The sequence below is a fragment of the Protopterus annectens genome, chromosome 6.part1, assembly GCF_019279795.1.
Source record: "Protopterus annectens isolate FY-2018-M chromosome 6.part1, PAN1.0, whole genome shotgun sequence".
Lineage (NCBI taxonomy): Eukaryota > Metazoa > Chordata > Ceratodontiformes > Protopteridae > Protopterus > Protopterus annectens.
The window spans coordinates 474,498,616-474,509,770 of NC_056738.1; positions in this window are offsets into that span (position 1 = coordinate 474,498,616).

Sequence of the window (11,155 nt, forward strand, 5' to 3'; positions counted from 1 at the left end):
TCAATGCATGTACTCCCCAAGGCATCAATGACATTATCCTACTGCTCAATGCATGTACTCCCCAAGGCATCAATGACATTATCCTACTGTTCAATGTAGGTACTCCCCAGGCATCAGTGACATTATCCTACTGTTCAATGCATGTACTCCCCAGGCATCAATGACATTATCCTACTGTTCATTGCATGTACTCCCCGGGCATCAATGACATTATCCTACTGATCAATGCTAGTACTCCCCAGGCATCAATGACATTATCCTACTGTTCAATGCATGTACTCCCCCAAGCATCAATGACATTATCCTACTGATCAATGCATGTACTCCTCCAAGCATCAATGACATTATCCTACTGATCAATGCTAGTACTCCCCAGGCATCAATGACATTATCCTACTGTTCAATGCATGTACTCCCCCAGGCATCAATGACATTATGCTACTGTTCAATGCATGTACTCCCCAAGCATCAATGACATTATCCTACTGCTCAATGCATGTACTCCCCAAGCACCAATGACGTTATCATAGTGCTCAATGAGTGGACTCCCTCGAGCACCAATGACATTATCCTACTGATCAATGCATGTACTCCCCAATCAACAATGACATTATCTTGCTGAACAATGCAAGTTCGCCTCAGGCATCAATGACATTTGTCTACTGTGCAATGCATGTACTCCCCAGGCATCAATGACATTACCCTACTGCTCAATGCATGTACTCCCCCAAGCATCAATGACATTATCCTACTGCTCAATGCATGTACTCCCCAAGCATCAATGACATTATCCTACTGATCAATGCATGTTCTCCCCCAAGCATCAATGACATTATCCTACTGATCATGCATGTACTCCCGCAGGCATCAATGACATTGTCCTACTGTTCAGTGCATGTACTCCCCAGGCATCAATGACATTATCCTACTGATCAATGCATGTACTCCCCCAAGCACCAATGACATTATCCTACTGTTCAATGCATGTACTCCCCAAGGCATCTTTGACATTATCCTACTGATCAATGCATGTACTCCTCCAAGCATCAATGACATTATTCTACTGATCAATGCATGTACTCCCACAAGCATCACTGACATTATCCTACTGATCAATGCATGTACTCCTCAGGCATGAATGACATTATCCTACTGCTCAATGCATGAACTCCCCAAGGCATCAATGACATTATCCTACTGTTCAATGCATGTACTCCCCAGGCATCAGTGATATTATCCTACTGTTCAATGCATGTACTCCCCAGGCATCAGTGACATTACCCTACTGATCAATGCATGTACTCCCCAGGCATCAATGACATTATCCTACTGCTGAATGCATGTACTCCCCAAGGCATCAATGACATTATCCAACTGTTCAATGCCTGTACTCCCCAAGGCATCAATGACATTATCCTACTGTTCAATGCATGTACTCCCCAGGCATCAGTGACATTATCCTACTGATCAATGCATGTACTCCTCCAAGCTTCAATGACATTATCCTACTGCTCAATGCATGTATTCCCCCAGGCATCAATGACATTATCCTACTGATCAATGCATGTACTCCAACAAGCTTCAATGACATTATCCTACTGTTCAATGCATGTATTTCCCAGGCATCAATGACATTATCCTACTGCTCAATGTATGTACTCCACAAGGCATCAATGACATTATCCTACTGTTCAATGCCTGTACTCCCCCAGGCATCAATGACATTATCCTACTGATAAATGCATGTACTCCCCCAGGCAACAATGACATTATGCTACTGTTCAATGCATGTACTCCCCCAAGCATCAATGACATTATCCTAGTGCTCAATGCATGTACTCCCCCAAGCATCAATGACATTATCCTAGTGCTCAATGAATGGACTCCCCCAAGCATCAATGACATTATCCTACTGATCAATGCATGTACTCCCCTGGCATCAATGACATTATCCTACTGCTCAATGCTTGTACTCCCCAAGGCATCAATGACATTATCCTACTGATCAATGCATGTACTCCCCAAAGCACCAATGACATTATCCTACTGTTCAATGCATGTACTCCCCAAGGCATCAATGACATTATCCTACTGTTCAATGCATGTACTCCCCAGGCATCAGTGACATTATCCTACTGTTCAATGCATGTACTCCTCCAAGCTTCAATGACATTATCCTACTGCTCAATGCATGTATTCCCCCAGGCATCAATGACATTATCCTACTGTTCAATGTATGTATTTCCCAGGCATCAATGACATTATCCTACTGCTCAATGTATGTACTCCACAAGGCATCAATGACATTATACTACTGTTTAATGCCTGTACTCCCCCAGGCATCAATGACATTATCCTACTGATAAATGAATGTACTCCCCCAGGCATCAATGACGTTATGCTACTGTTCAATGCATGTACTCCCCCAAGCATCAATGACATTATCCTAGTGCTCAATGCATGTACTCCCCCAAGCATCAATGACATTATCCTAGTGCTCAATGAATGGACTCCCCCAAGCATCAATGACATTATCCTACTGATCAATGCATGTACTCCCCCAAGCACCAATGACATTATCCTACTGATCAATGCATATACTCCCGCAGTCATCTATGACATTATCCTAATGTTCAGTGCATGTACTCCCCTGGCATCAATGACATTATCCTACTGCTCAATGCATGTACTCTCCAGGCATCAATGACATTATCCTACTATTCAATGCATGTACTCTGCAGGAATCAATGACATTATCCTACTCTTCAATGTATGTACTCCAAAGGCATCAATGACGTTATCCTTCTGATCAATGCATGTACTTCCCCAGGCATCAATGACATTATGCTACTGTTTAATGCATGTTCTCCCCCAGTCATCAATGACATTATCCTACTGTTTAATGCATGTAATCCCCAAGGCATCAATGACATTATCCTACTGTTCAATGCATGTACTCCCTATGCATCAATGACATTATCCTACTGCTCAGTGCATGTACTCCCCCAAGCATCAATGACATTATCCTACTGATCAATGCATGTACTCCCCAGGCATCAATGACATTATCCTGCTGATCAATGCAAGTACTCCCCAGGCATCAATGACATTACCCTACTGCTCAATGCATGTACTCCCCATGGCATCAATGACATTATCCTACTGATCAATGCATGTACTCCCCAGGCATCAATGACATTATCCTACTGTTCAATGCATGTACTCCCCAAGGCATCAATGACATTATCCTACTGCTCAATGCATGTACTCCCCAAGCATCAATGACATTATCCTACTGTTCAATGCATGTACTCCGCAGGAATCAATGACATTATCCTACTCTTCAATGATTGTACTCCCCCAGGCATCAATGACATTATCCTACTGATCAATGCATGTACTCCCCAAGCATTAATGACATTATCCTACTGAACAATGCATGTACTCCCCATGGGATCAATGACATTGTCCTACTGTTCAATGCATGTACTCCCCCAAACATCAATGACATTATCCTGCTGTTCAATGCAAGTACTCCCCAGGCATCAATGACGTTATCCTTCTGATCAATGCATGTACTCCCCCAAACATCAATGACATTATCCTACTGTTCAATGCATGTACTCCCCATGCATCAATGACATTATCCTACTGCTCAGTGCATGTACTCCCCCAAGCATCAATGACATTATCCTACTGATCAATGCATGTACTCCCCAGGCATCAATGACATTATCCTACTGTTCAATGCATGTACTCCCCCAGGCATCAATGACATTATCCTACTGTTCAATGCATGTACTCCCCATGCATCAATGACATTATCCTACTGCTCAATGCATGTACTCCCCCAAGCATCAATGACATTATCCTAGTGCTCAATGAATGGACTCCCTCAAGCATCAATGACATTATCCTACTGATCAATGCATGTACTCCCCCAAGCATCAATGACATTATCCTACTGATCAATGCATGTACTCCCGCAGGCATCAATGACATTATCCTACTGTTCAATGCATGTACTCCCCAGGCATCAATGACATTATCCTACTGCTCAATGCATGTACTCCCCAAGGCATCAATGACATTATCCTACTGATCAATGCATGTACTCCCCCAAGCATCAGTGACATTATCCTACTGTTCAATGCATGTACTTCCCAGGCATCAATGACATTGTCCTACTGATCAATGCATGTACTCCTCCAAGCTTCAATGACATTATCCTACTGATAAATGCATGTACTCCCCAAGCATCAATGACATTATCCTACTGATCAATGCATGTACTCCCCAGGCATGAATGACATTATCCTACTGCTCAATGCATGTACTCCCCAAGGCATCAATGACATTATCCTACTGTTCAATGTAGGTACTCCCCAGGCATCAGTGACATTATCCTACTGTTCAATGCATGTACTCCCCAGGCATCAATGACATTATCCTACTGATCAATGCATGTACTCCCCAGGCATCAATGACATTATCCTATTGCTCAATGCATGTACTCCCCCAAACATCAATGACATTATCCTACTGTTCAATGCATGTACTCCCCAGGCATCAATGACATTATCCTACTGTTCATTGCATGTACTCCCCCAAACATCAATGACATTATCCTACTGATCAATGCATGTACTCCCCAGGCATCAATGACATTATCCTGCTGATCAATGCTAGTACTCCCCAGGCATCAATGACATTATCCTACTGTTCAATGCATGTACTCCCCCAGGCATCAATGACATTATGCTACTGTTCAATGCATGTACTCTCCCAAGCATCAATGACATTATCCTAGTGCTCAATGCATGTACTCCCCCAAGCATCAATGACATTATCCTAGTGCTCAATGAATGGACTCCCTCAAGCATCAATGACATTATCCTACTGATCAATGCATGTACTCCCCCAAGCATCAATGACATTATCCTACTGATCAATGCATGTACTCCCGCAGGCATCAATGACATTATCCTACTGTTCAATGCATGTACTCCCCAGGCATCAATGACATTATCCTACTGCTCAATGCATGTACTCCCCAAGGCATCAATGACATTATCCTACTGATCAATGCATGTACTCCCCCAAGCACCAATGGCATTATCCTACTGTTCAATGCATGTACTCCCCAAGGCATCATTGACATTATCCTACTGCTCAATGCATGTACTCCCCAAGGCATCAATGACATTATTCTACTGATCAATGCATGTACTCCCGCAAGCATCACTGACATTATCCCTTTGATCAATGCATGTACTCCCCAGGCATGAATGACATTATCCTACTGCTCAATGCATGTACTCCCCAAGGCATCAATGACATTATCCTACTGTTCAATGTAGGTACTCCCCAGGCATCAGTGACATTATCCTACTGTTCAATGCATGTACTCCCCAGGCATCAATGACATTATCCTACTGATCAATGCATGTACTCCCCGGGCATCAATGACATTATCCTGCTGATCAATGCTAGTACTCCCCAGGCATCAATGACATTATCCTACTGTTCAATGCATGTACTCCCCCAGGCATCAATGACATTATGCTACTGTTCAATGCATGTACTCTCCCAAGCATCACTGACATTATCCTACTGATCAATGCATGTACTACCCCAAACATCAATGACATTATCCTACTGCTCAATGCATGTACTCCCCAGGCATCAAGGCATCAATGACATTATCCTACTGTTCAATGCATATATTTCCCAGGCATCAATGACATTATCCTACTGCTCAATGTATGTACTCCCAAGGCATCAATGACATTATCCTACTGTTCAATGCATGTACTCCCCAGGCATCAATGACATTATCCTACTGATCAATGCATGTACTCCCCAGGCATCAATGACATTATCCTACTGTTCAATGCATGTACTCCCCAAGCATCAATGACATTATCCTACTGCTCAATGCATGTACTCCCCAAGCATCAATGACATTATCCTAGTGCTCAATGAATGGACTCCTCCAAGCATCAATGACATTATCCTACTGATCAATGCATGTACTCCCCAGGCATCAATGACATTATCCTACTGTTCAATGCATGTACTCCCCCAGGCATCAATGACATTATCCTACTGATCAATGCATGTACTCCCCAAGGCATCAATGACATTATCCTACTGTTCAATGCATGTACTCCCCAAGGCATCAATGACATTATCCTACTGTTCAATGCATGTTCTCCACAAGCATCAATGACATTATCCTGCTGTTAAATGCATGTACTCCCCCAAACATCAATGACATTATCCTGCTGCTCAATACATGTACTCCCCAGGCATCAATGAAGTTATCCTACTGTTCAATGCATGTACTTCCCCAGGCATCAATGACATTATCCTACTGCTCAATGTATGTACTCCCCAAGGCATCAATGCCATTATCTTACTGTTCAATGCATGTACTCCCCAGGCATAAATGATGCTATCCTACTGTTAAATGCATGTACTCCCGCAGGCATCAATGACATTATCCTACTGTTAAATGCATGTACTCCCCAAAACATCAATGACATTATCCTGCTGCTCAATGCATGAACTCCCCAAGCATCAATGACATTATCCTACTGCACAGTGCATGTACTCCCCCAAGCATCAATGACATTATCCTACTGATCAATGCATGTACTCCCCAGGCATCAATGACATTATGCTACTGATCAATGCATGTACTCCCCAGGCATCAATGACATTATCCTACTGTTCAATGCATGTACTCCCCTGGCATCAATGACATTATCCTACTGCTCAATGCATGTACTCCCCAGGCATCAATTACATTATCCTACTGTTCAATGCATGTACTCCCCAGGCATCAATGACATTATCCTACTGATCAATGCATGTACTCCCCAGGCATCAGTGACATTATCCTACTGTTCAATGCATGTACTCCCCAGGCACCAGTGACATTATCCTACTGTTCATTGCATGTACTCCCCAGGGCATACTTGACATTATCCTACTGTTCAATGCATGTACTCCCCAGGCATCAATGACATTATCCTACTGCTCAATGCATGTACTCCCCAAGCATCAATGCCATTATCCTACTGATCAATGCATGTACTCCCCAGGCATCAATGACATTATCCTGCTGATCAATGCTAGTACTCCCCAGGCATCAATGACGTTATCCTACTGCTCAATGCATGTACTCCCCAGGCATCAATGACATTATCCTACTGATCAATGCATGTACTCCCACAAGCATCACTGACAGTATCCTACTGTTCAATGCATGTACTCCCCAGGCATCAATGACATTATCCTACTGCTCAATGCATGTACTCCCCCAAACATCAATGACATTATCCTACTGTTCAATGCATGTACTCCCCAAGGCATCAATGACATTATCCTACTGATCAATGCATGTACTCCCCAGGCATCAATGACATTATCCTACTGATCAATGCATGTCAATGCATGTACTCCCCAGGCATCAATGACATTATCCTACTGTTCAATGCATGTACTCCCCAGGCATCAATGACATTATCCTACTGCTCAATGCATGTATTCCCCCAGGCATCAATGACATTATCCTACTGATCAATGCATGTACTCCCGCAGGCATCAATGACATTATCCTACTGTTCAATGCATGTACTCCCCAGGCATCAATGACATTATCCTACTGCTCAATGCATGTATTCCCCCAGGCATCAATGACATTATCCTACTGATCAATGCATGTACTCCCGCAGGCATCAATGACATTATCCTACTGTTCAATGCATGTACTCCCCAGGCATCAATGACATTATCCTACTGATCAATGCATGTACTCCCCCAAGCTTCAATGACATTATCCTACTGCTCAATGCATGTATTTCCCAGGCATCAATGACATTATCCTACTGCTCAATGTATGTACTCCCCAAGGCATCAATGTCATTATCCTACTGATCAATGCATGGACTCCCTCAAGCATCAATGACATTATCCTACTGATCAATGCATGTACTCCCGCAGGCATCAATGACATTATCCTACTGTTCAATGCATGTACTCCCCAGGCATCAATGACATTATCCTACTGCTCAATGCATGTACTCCCCAAGGCATCAATGACATTATCCTACTGATCAATGCATGTACTCCCAGGCATCAATGACATTATCCTACTGTTCAATGCATGTACTCCACCAGGCATCAATGACATTATCCTACTGATCAATGCATGTACTCCTCCAAGCATCAATGACATTATTCTACTGATCAATGCATGTACTCCCGCAAGCATCACTGACATTATCCCTTTGATCAATGCATGTACTCCCCAGGCATGAATGACATTATCCTACTGCTCAATGCATGTACTCCCCAAGGCATCAATGACATTATCCTACTGTTCAATGTAGGTACTCCCCAGGCATCAGTGACATTATCCTACTGTTCAATGTAGGTACTCCCCAGGCATCAGTGACATTATCCTACTGTTCAATGCATGTACTCCCCAGGCATCAATGACATTATCCTACTGTTCATTGCATGTACTCCCCCAAACATCAATGACATTATCCTACTGATCAATGCATGTACTCCCCAGGCATCAATGACATTATCCTACTGTTCATTGCATGTACTCCCCCAAACATCAATGACATTATCCTACTGATCAATGCATGTACTCCCCGGGCATCAATGACATTATCCTGCTGATCAATGCTAGTACTCCCCAGGCATCAATGACATTATCCTACTGTTCAATGCATGTACTCCCCCAGGCATCAATGACATTATGCTACTGTTCAATGCATGTACTCTCCCAAGCATCAATGACATTATCCTAGTGCTCAATGCATGTACTCCCCCAAGCATCAATGACATTATCCTAGTGCTCAATGAATGGACTCCCTCAAGCATCAATGACATTATCCTACTGATCAATGCATGTACTCCCCCAAGCATCAATGACATTATCCTACTGATCAATGCATGTACTCCCGCAGGCATCAATGACATTATCCTACTGTTCAATGCATGTACTCCACAGGCATCAATGACATTATCCTACTGCTCAATGCATGTACTCCCCAAGGCATCAATGACATTATCCTACTGATCAATGCATGTACTCCCCCAAGCACCAATGACATTATCCTACTGTTCAATGCATGTACTCCCCAAGGCATCTTTGACATTATCCTACTGATCAATGCATGTACTCCTCCAAGCATCAATGACATTATTCTACTGATCAATGCATGTACTCCCACAAGCATCACTGACATTATCCTACTGATCAATGCATGTACTCCTCAGGCATGAATGACATTATCCTACTGCTCAATGCATGAACTCCCCAAGGCATCAATGACATTATCCTACTGTTCAATGCATGTACTCCCCAGGCATCAGTGATATTATCCTACTGTTCAATGCATGTACTCCCCAGGCATCAGTGACATTACCCTACTGATCAATGCATGTACTCCCCAGGCATCAATGACATTATCCTACTGCTGAATGCATGTACTCCCCAAGGCATCAATGACATTATCCAACTGTTCAATGCCTGTACTCCCCAAGGCATCAATGACATTATCCTACTGTTCAATGCATGTACTCCCCAGGCATCAGTGACATTATCCTACTGATCAATGCATGTACTCCTCCAAGCTTCAATGACATTATCCTACTGCTCAATGCATGTATTCCCCCAGGCATCAATTACATTATCTTACTGCACAATGCATGTACTCCCCAAGGCATCAATGACATTATCCTACTGTTCAATGCATGTATTTCCTAGGCATCAATGACATTATCCTACTGCTCAATGTATGTACTCCACAAGGCATCAATGACATTATCCTACTGTTCAATGCCTGTACTCCCCCAGGCATCAATGACATTATCCTACTGATAAATGCATGTACTCCCCCAGACAACAATGACATTATGCTACTGTTCAATGCATGTACTCCCCCAAGCATCAATGACATTATCCTAGTGCTCAATGCATGTACTCCCCCAAGCATCAATGACATTATCCTAGTGCTCAATGAATGGACTCCCCCAAGCATCAATGACATTATCCTACTGATCAATGCATGTACTCCCCCAAGCATCAAAGACATTATCCTACTGATCAATGCATATACTCCCGCAGTCATCTATGACATTATCCTACTGTTCAATGCATGTACTCCCCTGGCATCAATGACATTATCCTACTGCTCAATGCATGTACTCCCCAAGGCATCAATGACATTATCCTACTGATCAATGCATGTACTCCCTCAAGCATCAATGACATTATCCTACTGTTCAATGCATGTACTCCCCCAAGCATCAATGACATTATCCTACTGATCAATGCATGTACTCCCGCAGGCATCAATGACATTATCCTACTGTTCAATGCATGTACTCCCCAGGCATCAATGACATTATCCTACTGCTCAATGCATGTACTCCCCAAGGCATCAATGACATTATCCTACTGTTCAATGCATGTACTCCCCAGGCATCAGTGACATTAGCCTACTGCTGAATGGATGTACTCCGCAGGCATCAATGACATTATCCTACTGTTCAATGCCTGTACTCCCCCAGGCATCAATGACATTATCCTACTGATAAATGCATGTACTCCCCCAGGTAACAATGACATTATGCTACTGTTCAATGCATGTACTCCCCCAATCATCAATGACATTATCCTACTGATCAATGCATGTACTCCCCCAAGCATCAATGACATTATCCTAGTGCTCAATGAATGGACTCCCCCAAGCATCAATGACATTATCCTACTGATCAATGCATGTACTCCCCTGGCATCAATGACATTATCCTACTGCTCAATGCATGTACTCCCCAGGCATCAATGACATTATCCTACTGTTCAATGCATGTACTCCGCAGGAATCAATGACATTATCCTACTCTTCAATGTATGTACTCCCCAGGCATCAATGACATTATCCTTCTGATCAATGCATGTACATCCCCAGGCATCAATGAGATTATGCTACTGTTTAATGCATGTACTCCCCCAGTCATCAATGACATTATCCTACTGTTTAATGCATGTAATCCCCAAGGCATCAATGACATTATGCTACTGTTCAATGCATGTATTTCCCAGGCATCAATGACATTATCCTAC